This window comes from Suricata suricatta, chromosome 8, assembly GCF_006229205.1.
Source record: "Suricata suricatta isolate VVHF042 chromosome 8, meerkat_22Aug2017_6uvM2_HiC, whole genome shotgun sequence".
Classification (NCBI taxonomy): domain Eukaryota; kingdom Metazoa; phylum Chordata; class Mammalia; order Carnivora; family Herpestidae; genus Suricata; species Suricata suricatta.
The window spans coordinates 70402858-70415290 of record NC_043707.1 but is presented as its reverse complement, the minus strand read 5'-3'; the positions used below and the strand labels follow the sequence as shown (position 1 = coordinate 70415290).

The 12433-nt window shown below is 39.7% G+C and overlaps 1 long non-coding RNA gene across 1 annotated transcript; it reads right to left on the bottom strand.

Annotated features, from left to right (window-relative positions):
- Window positions 1-3357: 3357 nt before the first annotated feature.
- LOC115300064 lies at window positions 3358-10903 on the bottom strand. Its single transcript, XR_003912485.1, has 3 exons — window positions 10820-10903; window positions 6887-7032; window positions 3358-3601 (listed from the first exon to the last, which is right to left on the bottom strand). It is a non-coding gene; the product is annotated as an uncharacterized LOC115300064 (long non-coding RNA).
- Window positions 10904-12433: the final 1530 nt, after the last annotated feature.

Genomic DNA, 12433 nt, shown 5'->3' with positions numbered 1-12433 from the left:
TTCCTTTTGGCTTCATTGGATAAGTAAAATATACATACGAGTGTTTTTTTTTTTTAAGAGATCTTAGTTCTTTAGGTGAACACTTGAGTTCAAAATACTCATTCTTGCTGCTCTCCAAGTGTGCATGAGAAGTATACGAGGAAAAAGAAACCTAAGACATCTTCAGGAGTTTAGTTCCTTGGAAAAAAGTCTTAGGACAGTTCTTTGATCATCTCACTGTGATATGTTACGTGGGCAACAGACTCCTGTACTGTGTTAGGACGCATCCCCTATGTTGAGGTTTGTATGTGCTGATGCATCTCACCTTTACCTACACGTGTTCAGACAGAACAGTTTTTTAATTCATTGTAACAGATGGAATATTTCTGGGCTGTGGACCACAAAAGGAGGAAGATTTTAGAGAGTGTTAGTGCTTTAATACCATTTCTTTATCAGGGCCTACTGCTCGGTAAATAAGGCCGGTATTGGATTCCCCGTGGATTTACTTTTACCAAACAACCGGACTGAAAATACTCCAGAGACGTATGCCCCTCCCCCCGCCCCCACACCATTCTGTTACTAGAATCGTTTTATTAATAAAATGCTTTGAACATGACCTCCCAAGATTTTTGACTCTTATTGCTTGGGTGGCACTAGAGGCTAAAACGAGCCTCCTTTTAATAACACATTTGCGTAAGTTGATCTGAAAGATCCCCATGTGATTACATGACTCCAGGGTTGGCCTGTCATCTCAGAAAAGCCTGAGGTACTCGTCCCAGAGAGATCAAAACTCAAGAATTAACTAGTCTTCATAAAACGAGAACATCTCTAGGAGCAGTAAAACAAATGATTATCATTTCTTTTTGGCGTTGGACTATGCCAAGCTAGAGAAAAACAGAGCTTTCAAACGTTGACAATCTGGTATATTGAAGTATGACCATTATTTTTTATTTTCCACATTTTTGGTCCAAAGACAGTTCTGAGTAATTGATTCCCATAATGAGCTATGGTTCGTTAGTCAATTTAATTTATAATTGAATTGGATGGATGTAACTCTGTGTAAAATTGTCTCTGAAGAATCTGTTTTGTTCGTCTGTTCAACTTCTGACAGGGATGGAAGAAAATCTAAATTATTCCCTCCTGCAAGGGGGAAAAACTCAGAGTCTCAGCCTCCCTGGTGAAATTAAGAGAAAAAAATATTTTTAATAGTTGCCATGCAAAAATATTATGGCTTTACTAAAATTTATACAAGCATGTCAATTAACACATTCATGGCGAGGTTGGTGGATTCAGGCGTCTGCGTGGTGCCTGAGGCTAAGGCCCTTCCTGAGCACCGAGAAGGGTTTCTCATTATTAGAATGAACACCAGCTCTCTTCGCATTTATTTTTATCAGTTATTGACAACGATGGTCGTATTGCTACATAAATATGTCCGGAAAACAATAGCTCTAATTCTCCAGGTGTTCAGACAATCATCACAACTTCTATTTTCCATACATTTCTGATAATGGTGTAATTTGGGGAACAATTATTAAAATAACCGTGTGGAGTTTTGTTGGGTTTTTTTTTTCCTTAAGTTTTGAAAGACTGTCAGGAAAATTTTTAACTTTAATTGTTAACAACAGGCTTTCATTTTTGTTCAAAGATTTTTCTCTTATTCCCTAAGCCCTTCACATTTAAAACTTTTACAACCATCTTAGCACACACTCAAAACAAAGCCATAATTATGTAAAAAGAAATGTTTTACAGTTAATGCCATCTAAGACACTCACCAAGTGCCAAAATGCATAGGATTTTGGTAAAAGGCAATCTGTTCTTTGAGGATAATGCATGCAAACCACTCTTGTGCAAAACCTGAGGCAGGAATAGTATACCGCCTTAGATCACACCTATGGGGCTGACTTTGATGCTATGCCCAGAAGTGGGTTACAGGCTGGGATTTGAATGAAGTTTAATCATTTTTAGAAGCGAAGGGCCTTTAGGGTACTCTTGTTCCGTAAGACTTATTATATCTCAGACAGACGAAGACGTAGGCTGTATTCTTCCTTGTTAACAATAGTAATACAGTAATGATCTCTAATGATGGACCGTTGTAGGAAACAGACCAACTGGGATGAAAACAGCTGTCATTTCACATCGTCAAGCCTCATCCTTCTGTGGACAAAGAGATCATGAATTCGCAACCCGTAATCTAACGGAGAAGGCATTATATCACTGTATGTCCACTGCCATTTGTGGGGGCTTTAATCGAATCCCTTGCAAATGTTAAAAATATATATTTCAGTTAGCTACAATGATATGAATAAATAAGGTCGAATTAATGTGGGTCAGGATATAAAGTTCAAGTGTTACAGTTCCCAAGGGACACTTTTGCCTGAGTCTTCTCCCTTTCCCTAACCTTCGTGGGGCCTTAACCAGTTCCTATATTTTTAAATTTCTGACATGGACAAAAAAGATATTTCACTTGGAAAAATACTTGCCCAAATGAGCCAGGCTTGACGTCAGCCCCCTGATTCTAAAACAAAGCAGGAATTAACTTCCTCAGACGAACGAAATCACCAGAGATCACTTAAATTCATAATTGTTACATTCCTCCTGAAGAACTTTTCAGTGGGACTCATCTTTTATGTAAGTCAGCTACAGAAAATGGATTGAAAGTTGAATCTAACAAAATCTTCAAACCCGCATCAATCATTCATACATAATGCACAGTTCAATGAGGGCCGACTCCAGGGCCCAGATAAGCAGTGTCACAGTAAGTTATGTTCTGTGGCAGCAAAATCAGTTGTGATCAATCACCTAGTAACCAACATAAGTTACATTTTTACTTTAGTCCTTCAACTCTTTTGAGTGTACTTTGAAAAGTATTGTTTTATCTAAAGTAGCAGATCAATACCAGTGATCAATAAGCCCTCATTTCCAACTAACAAGGACAATGGTGAGTGAATTCCTTTAAACATTTTCATAGCAGCTAATGTTGGGTTGAATAGGAGATCATTAATATGTCAAATTTTAAATGGGATCTTAAAAATCTCCTTCAGGATCTTTCTTAAAAAATCCCCTCCTTTCTTCAACACAACTGTTCCATTTCTAGGATTTCCAGTAAAATCATCGAAACCTTGTGTGTTGATAGGTCCTGCAGTTTCTCTCTACATCCAGTAAAGTCTACACCATTAGGTATTGAAAGTTTGGGGTGCTGTGAAATTTTATAATGCATTTTGTGTGATGGAGTGAAAGCCCTCACAATGGCACTGGTGAACATCAAGAGTGGCAAATAGGGGGTTCGGGTGCTGGGCCCACGCTCACTTTCAGACATGAGGTCATGGAAGGAAGCCTGCTTACCACTCTTGAGAGCAGAAGAAAGAAGGAAGATTTGGACACTGTTGACATGAGTCAGTTTTTTCACAGTTTATACGTTCTCTCTTTTAACCAGTTCCTCTAGGGCAGGGACTATGGCTTATATTGCATTGTATTCAGGTGTTGCTGGTGTGTTTTTCGCACTGACAAAGATATTAAGGGATATCCAGCGGTGATATTTCTCCAGCGCCTTACATTCTTGACTTAAAAGCCACAGTTGGCCATTGATTCAGTGGCCTGACTTCCACAATAGTAGTGGGTTGACCTGGATGAGAGATATATGGAAACTGGGTAGTTATCACAGGATCGGATGGGCCATAAAGTGGCCTTTAAAAAAGTAGCAGGCTCTATGCTTTGAGAAAGTGGAAGGAGAGGGAGTGGAAGGGGGAATGGGCAGACAGGATGGGACTTGCTCCTCCCTGGACCGATATTCTTCAAACTTTTTTTATTGGACATTCCTCAATTAGAAAAAAAAGTCCTTTGACTTTGAGCACACATCTATACATGTCTGTAAATTATATACATATAGTAGTATCACCAGTTAATATCTCAAGTACAACACCTGGAGCAAAATTTACCATTTGTGACAATGAATGTAGCTGACTTAATTATTTTTTATTATTTTTGGTTCAGTTATATAAATTACACTGTCCTTATTTTAGTTAGTAATGTAGCTGTTGAAGAGCTCATGCTTGGAAGAGTGTATGTGTCAGCTCCTGCTTGTATTACCAGTATCATTTTTGATCTGTAGTTTTTGTGATCTGTATTAATTTCAGTGTGTAGTTTTGCAGCAATTTGAAAACATCAGTGACTACTTTGTGAGGTTCGTGTAACTAAAGTTCGATAGCAGACTCCATAAATCCGTTGGATCAGTATGTGTCATGCACAGTAACTGCCTGTGGCGTGTGCTGTCATTCCCACCCTCAGCATCCAGAGCTTACTGCCCTGCTCAACGCTGTCTGACGTACAATACAAATCAGGGTGGGCAGGAGTGTCAATTCATACAGTAAATACTTATAAAGCTTATTTTTTAAATGTTTATTTTTAAGGGGGTGGGCAGAACGAGAGTGGGGGGCAGACAGAGGATCCGAAGTGGGCTCTGGGCTGAGAGCAGAGAGCTGGATGCGGGGCTCAAACTCTCAAGATCATGACCTGAGCCGAAGTCAGACACTCAACCGACTCAGTCATCTGGGTGCCCCATAAAGCTTATTTTTAATATAAATATAAATGGACATCCAGCACTTTTTCTTGTATATCAAAAGATCATCCTGCACAGCCCATTTTAGGGAACACCGCTCTAGGCTACAGGAAAATGCCCTGCCGTTCTCTGGGTATGAACAGACTTCTTTTGACATGAACACTAGAGACACTGAATTCCATCTTCCCATTTGGGGAAAGGTAGCATTATGAGATAGACAAAGAGAGTCACTTCGGCTTCCTTTCCCTTTAAGCAACATATAGAGATGGGAGTTTATTCATCCATTCATTGATTCTATAAATATTTACTGGGAGCAATCTGTAAGTCTGGCATTCAGTCCTCTGTCCATATGGAATTTATGGTCTAATGGAGAATATGGAGGCAGGACATTATACTACATCAGAATCAGTACACCAATGGCAGCAAGCGCAGGTATCCTGTGCACCAGGAGGGAGAGCTCACTGAGACGTGTAAGGTCAGGAAAAGCTCCCTATGGGAGGTGACATGGGCATGGAGGCCATTGGATGAAGTATGACTGGTACTAAAGTGAGAGCAAACAAAGTGTCTTAGAACTGAAGGAACTCCTTGAAGGCTGGCATGGGGAATGTAAGGTAGTGGGAAATGAGACTGAAAGGTTCAAAGAGAAATTAGCTTCGGCAAAGACTTACCTACTCTGTTATTAAAGGTTGAAATTTATCCCGAGGGCAAAGGAAAGCCATTTCAAGAGAGGACAAATACGATTAGAGGAAATCAAGTATGGAAAGTATTTACTAGATTGCTTTGCACTTGCCAAGTACTCAATAAGCAGCAGCTCTGATGAGCATCATCAATATTGATATCATTATCAATCTTGGTTTCTCAGTATTATTATCAGTTTTAATCTGTGGAGTCATCCTTCTAGCTGTAATTTGGAGAGCAGGTTGAAAGGGCCAAGGAATTTTGTCTGAGCTCTTTGTTCTTAATTTCTTTTCTTTGCTTTTGAGATTTGCTAAGCCCACTTAGTTCTATGCTTTCCCTCTTAAAGAATCTTTTATACAATTTTAATTTTATCTAAGTGTTTATTTATTCCTGAAATGGACTTAGTGGGAAGACATAAGAGGGGACCCTGGGGAAATAGAAAAGGGTAAGACTTGGAGACGTGTTATTAAAGGGCTTTCATCATAGAGAATCACATATCTTATGTGGAAAGCATTTCACACAGGGCCAGCTAGGTGCACATACTTAATAAATACTTGTTGACTGACATAGTGTTTCTGTTAACTTGAGGAACCCTCTCACTCTTAAAAGCCTATGTGAAAATAGACTTTTCCTATATGAAAATTTCTGCTTCTTCCTCTTCTTCGTGGGGTGTGTGCACGTGCATGCATGCGCCATGTGGGTGTGCTTGGAAAGTTTATATAACTAAGTGGTCAGTTCTTTCAAACTGCTTTCCTAGAGCAGTTAAAAAGGCAAGTGTCTTCCCTTTTAAATGCTGTGCTGAACACATTAGTCTACCTACTGTTGCAATAGCTTCACGAGTTACATGTCATTGAGGATGATTTTCATTGAGCACTGACGAATGAACATTTCCTTAGATTATGTAAATATTAACGAAGATATTGTTAATGGAATTGCTGACAATTTTGAAGATGATTTCTCTTTGTGTCATCAACATCTGCGCAGAAAAATTTGGAGAAATTGTTTTTCTTTGATGTCCTGAGGCCACCATCTTGTCAAATGAAAGCAGCCCCCAACCTTTCTTCAGTGTGTTAGCCTCAGTTCAAGAAGTGTCCAAGTGAATACAGATGTGGAGTTTTCCATTCTTAGTGGGGAAGATGGGCTATGGAAAATTATCTTAGAAATGGTCGTGGGAATCCATAAAAAGTACCATTTTTAAAGGAACAGGCACTGGCTGTTAAGGGGATAAAGGGCTGGATGATGTAAAAACCTAGCTGTGTTTTAGGCATTTCATCATTCAAGGAAACAGGCGGCTTATTCCCATTTTTGGAAACACTAAGACCTGCTGTGCTGAAATTAAACATTGAATGAAACAGGTATTTAGAATGCCCATCAGTAAAAAGATTAAAAACAGTAAATCTCAGGCCCATGAGGCCAGGACTAAATCTGGCAAGCAGCCTACTCTGCAAAAGACTTCTTACTTTTGAAGACAGCAAACTTCAGCCTGGCCAGGCAAAAACCAAACACAAATACCACGTGGGAATCTTTTCTTTTTCTTTCTTGCATGAACGGTAATGATGCCTCAATCCTCTTTTTAGCTAACATAGAATTTAGTCCCAAAGGAAAGAACTTAATTCCGTGAGACAAAAGTGTGAAAACCTATCAAAAGAAATAATGTGCAAACAAGAAGCAAACCTCTTCAGATGATGTAGAGGAAAGTCCACATGGTGGTGTCTGAGGGAACTGGTCTGCGGCGTGGACCATCTCCACCTGTCAAGGTGCGTGCTTGTACGATTCCATCACCTTCAGTGACTTATCCACAGTGAGAGATGATTTTCCTCCTAAAAAAATCAAAACAAATACTAGTTGGTGATGCTGCTTCACACAACTGCAAATGCATGAAAAAGCAAACCTAATTTGAAGTTGGCATTACAAATCTAAGGGTGCACATTCTGGAACAGATGATCTTTGTGTGTGTGTGTGCACATTGTCAAGTTATAGTTTACTTACGACATTTATGTGGGCTTTCCGTATTGGGTGCATTTTCATCCAATACTGTTCCAGATTTAAATATGTAATATCACCTAGAGAATGATGTATAATATCCAGTGCTGGTATTGTTGGTACAATCCATTTACAACAATATAAAGTTAAAAAGACAAAATGTAAGATAATGGGAAACAAAAAATATTAATGCTTTTCCAGTTTCTTCCTTCTCACTTTTCATTCTCTAGCATGTCCTCTAGTGCGTATCAGTGGACACACTGCTTTAAACCCTTTCGCTTTTCACTCTCACTGCCATTTCGTCCCCCTTGTCACAGTTATTCATCTAGGACCTTAACTCCTCCCTTAACTCCTTTCTCATTTTTATATTTAGGACACACTTTAAAAATTTCATTTTAAATCCTCCCTTATTTACATTTTAAATACTCAAGCGTTTTCATTTTTAAATACTCAATCTGCTGTTTTGTGGGTTGTTTTTGTTTTTGGGGGGTTTTGCTATTAGCTTTTATTTTTTCTCAGGGTTTGCTGGGTGCTTTTGAAGCACTGCCTTTGTCTCTACCCTTAGAACCCCCTTCCTGTATTCCTCCTCCCTCCCAGCTTCTGTGGGCTCCCTCAGTCTGTGTTCCTCCTCCATACTCTTCATCTTCTGTGTTCTGTCTTTTCCTCTGCTCCTTTCATCTGCTTCTTCTTCTTCCTTTCTTCCCTCCCTGAGTCTTTTCCTCCTGGTTGTATTCCTTCTTTCTATGGCTTCCTCTCAACTCAGAACAGGTACATCTGACATTCCCTCATTTCATTGGCCAAAGCAAGTCACATGACTAAGCCCGATACTACGTGGGCAAAGTTTACTTCTCCCCATCAAGGTGTTTTAAGTCTCATGACAATAGGGTGGCTCAGTCGGTAAAGCGTCTGACTTTGGCTCAGGTCGTGATGTTGGGGTTCGTGAGTTTGAGCCTTCCGTTGGGCTCTGTGCTGATAGCTCAGAACCCAGAGCCTGCCTCAGAAACCGTCTCCCTCTTTCTCTGCCCCTCCCCTGCTTGTGCTCTGTCTCTCAAAAATGAATAAACGTTAAAAAAAATTAAGTCTCATGGCAATAGATTGGAAATAGAATATTCTTGCAGGGAAAGAAGAGTGAATAAGTGGGAACAATAATACGATTATCATACATAATAAGTGCTAGTGAATTGAATTATAATCAGAAACACTTAATGACCAATATATTCTTTTGGGAATGTACAGACTCATAAGAGTTTTAAGAATTATTCTTATTTTTGTTTTCTTCCTCATCAAAATCCTCGTCTTACAAGAGGATTTGAAAAATATCATCAGATTGAGTACTTGCTATAGCACTGATTCAAAAGACATACAATTTGATCATAAAGGGGTTAAACAACAAAGATGATATGGCACAGGAAGAAACTACAGAGTTTTTTTTTAGGCATTAGGGAAAGATTTTTTGTGGAGTATTCAGATCAGAAATTACTCTACTTGCAACCAGATCCAGGAGGGGCTTTTTTGTTTTTATTTTGTTTTGTTTTGTTTTGTTTTAAATCCTGTTCACTACAACTACCATGGAGGGAAGAAACAGGATGACTTTATAGATTGTTTATTTGGAGAAATGTAAGCCAGTATTTGCCCAGACAGGTGCAGCAGCTAATCAGAACATATTGTTACTGCTAAATGTGGTTGCAAAAGACTTAGGGCCTGAAAGTCTGAACCTTTTCTCATCTGCCAGACAAGGACACTTTACAGCCTACGTGCCCCTCCTTCCTAGCTGCTGGCACATTTGTACGTGTGCTCTTGGATTACTCTTTCTCCAAGGGGGCTGGTGTCCTGACCAGGGTAGGTGGGTGCTCAAGAGGTATTTGCTAAATGAATCAAAGAATGTTAGCAGTTGTTGACAGAGCCTGAATATTCTCTAGCTTTAGTATATCAATCTTGATAAAAGAAAGTAATAGATCATGGTGTCTGGGTGGCTCAGTCAGTTAAGCATTTGACTTCAGCTCAGGTCATGATCTTGCAGTTCTTGAGTTCGAGCCTGTGTCGAGTCTGTGCTGACAGCCCACAGCCTGCAGCCTACTTCGGATTCTGTGTTTCCCTCTCTCTGTATCCCTCCTCCATTTGTACGTGCGTGCTCTCTCTCTCTTTCTCTCAAAAATAAACATAAAAAAAGGAGTGATAGATCTAGTTTAAATTCCTGTGGAGTGTAGACGAGTATGTGTGGTAGTACAAGAGACTGGAAGTCAAGTGTCAAGCAAATAAATGTAAGTTAACTCACTATCAAATGCAAGGGAACTTTAGATCTGTATCTCAGTTATAGCCTGCTGTCTGACCATATCCATAATTAAAGTTAGTTAGCTTAGCCTGTATATTTGGTTGCAAAGCATGCAATTGGTCATTCTAAATTAATCCCCTTTTTCACTTAAAAACTTTCTGAATTTTAAAAATCTTTTCTGCTTTGGCTGCGAAGTTCAGAAATGGATGGAGCTAAACCAACCTTCATCAAGTGTCTAGGTGGTCAGACAGGGAAGATCACAGGTAAATCACATCCCTCTCAGACTCTACCTGAGTAAAACCTGAACCCCTCTGGGTCACCCCCATCTCCACAAACACCTCGTATACAATAAGCACTCAATAAAAAGCTGCTGAGTTGAACAGGAAAGTTAGAGACAGGTCATGGTGCTCAGAAAGGCTAACACACACCACCCAGAAATCCCAAGACTGATCACCAGCCGAATATGTCTGAACAACGCATTAAAAACCAGGGGAAATGCAGGAGAGCATTTCTTCCCTACCCCATTACTCTGTGGGAAATATAAATGAAATAGATCATTTACATAACGGCATAATGTGCCTAGATATAACAGATTATTTGCATAACTGCATAATGCCACCAATCAGGAAAAAAGCCTTAAATATTTCTGGGATACGAACATACAGAATTATAGAAGGTATGCATATCAACCAATAATCAGAGCCTTCTCTTTTTTGTAACTTGTATCCCAATAGAGGGAAACAAATCCACAGACATGAATGAACCACCCGGCACCACAAAAAGGGGGGGGGCAGTGCTTGTGAGACCCGAGATCGCACGGTCTGGGTTGGGTTTCCCCAGACCAACATTCTCTTCCTGCATCATGAATGATTGATAGGGACCTGTACTGATTGGAATACAAGAGCAAGGCCTGAAAATAATTTTAGAGCGAGTAATGAAGAAGAGAGGACAAGATTGTTCTCTTAGGTATCAAACGCCTTACCTTTCCTGTTAACAATGATAGCACTTTGAGGCACTAGCAGGATAAGGAAAGGAAAAAAAGGGAGCACGGTTTAGTGAGCTTTAATAATTTTTTTTTCATAACCAGAGTAGCTCTGCCAGGTTATATATTTACCTTAGTGCAAAAGTTCTTTGGTGTGTACAATTCCGCTGAGTTCATTATATTTTTAATGTATCACAGACTCATTTCAGATCCTGATTTCCCAGTACAAACTAGAGTAACAAATATATAATTATTCTCATAAATAACTCAGCACCTTATATTTCAAACAAGTTTCCCCACAAGGCACAAGTGCCCTATATTAAATTCTTTTAAGTGTAAGTTGATTAAGGTAAAAATTAGTTGTTATTACCTTATGGACATTTTAGTTTTAGCAGCAATTCAAAGCCAGGTCTATCACAAGTAGATTTGTTGCCGCCCACAGGTATAATCATCAGGAAAATTAATAATCATGTTCAGTGTGACTATAAATCATTGTGGTTTAGGCAATTAATTTCTGTAGAAAAATGAAAGATCTATAAGTATTATTACTGTGCAAACTACATGTTGTGAAAACCTAGATCCAACACAGTCAAATTGCAAATGCAGGGTTTCTAATTTCAGAGTGTGATAATATGGGGTCATCAGAGGCAGGAAAGCTGATGACTCTGAATAAATAATGTGGTAATTTTTAGCGGTTTATGGCTGTAGTTTTCAGTGCATACAGCATCCAGAATGTTTAAACCAGAAGCCGTGGAAAGAGTTGCTAATTTCTAGTAAAGGCAGAGAAAGAGACGAGACAAAAACGCACACGGGGCTATTTCCGTTAGGCCACCCTCAGAGCCGGGCAGACAGCCTGTGAGCCCAGGCGTGAGGTACACCATTGCTCACCTGCTTCCACGAAACTGCTTTCCTCCTGGTCCGGTGTGCGTGGCACTCAGTCACAGGGGGAAACAAAGACCTCCCGGAAGCAGCGGCAACACCTACCAGTCTGTGAGGATGTGAGGTGGACCCAAGAATCTCCTAGGCGCTTACCTTCGCATTTAATTCCCCCCACCGCTATAAGGTGTGTAGGGTTATCTGCACCAATAGGTGAGGGAAGGAGCTCAGAACGGCTAAAGAATTTGTTCACGGTCAAAAAGCCTGGAGCTGGCAGAGTCATGATTCCCATCCAAGTTGACCTCTGAAGTTTATGGTCTTTGTTTCTAATTTTATTCTTGGATTTTTCTTCACGCTTCCTCATTCCTCTTTTTCCTCTCTTCTTTCCCTTCTATGATTCTATTACCTGATTTTCTTTTTCAGATTATTTCCCCCTCTATATTTATGCCTTTTCTTCATGTTTCAGGTCCTCTACTGATGCCTATGAGTGTTTCATAGCCAGTCGATGGCCCCTTGGCTCAAAAGGCTGGTGCCTCTCTGTGCACTTGCGGCCTGGTAAGCATGGCTATCTGAAGAACAGTCTGTCTCCCTTCATAGTCATGGGTGTTCTCTCTTTCCAAGCTTGCCTCAGTGTGGAGAGGCAATTCCAATTTCTTAAATTTCTTTTCTAAGAGACATCTATCTTTGTTTTCTGTCCTGTGTTTCCTAAGATAGGTTATGTCCTGACTTTTGGTGAAAGAAAGCACACAGGTAAAATGAAGAAAAAAAAGAGAAGACACAGAGAAAGAAAGGAAGGAAGGAAGAAAAAAACAGGAAAGAGAAAGGAAGGAAGGAAGGAAGGAAGGAAAGAAGGAAGGAAGGAACAAAGGAGGTAAAGGAGGAAGGAAGAAAAATTATTGCAGAATGACTGTTCCCATTAAGAAAAAAGACTTGTCACTTTCCAAAAGATTCACCACAGGTTTCTTTAAATAGCAAACTAATTTAAAACATTGACTCCTATTTGATTTGTGCAACTTTTCAGGAACTCACTTATTTGCATAAAGTGAGCCACCTCTGTTATTAGTTCAGTAATACCTCACCTTATAGAACACAATTTATAGGTAATGAT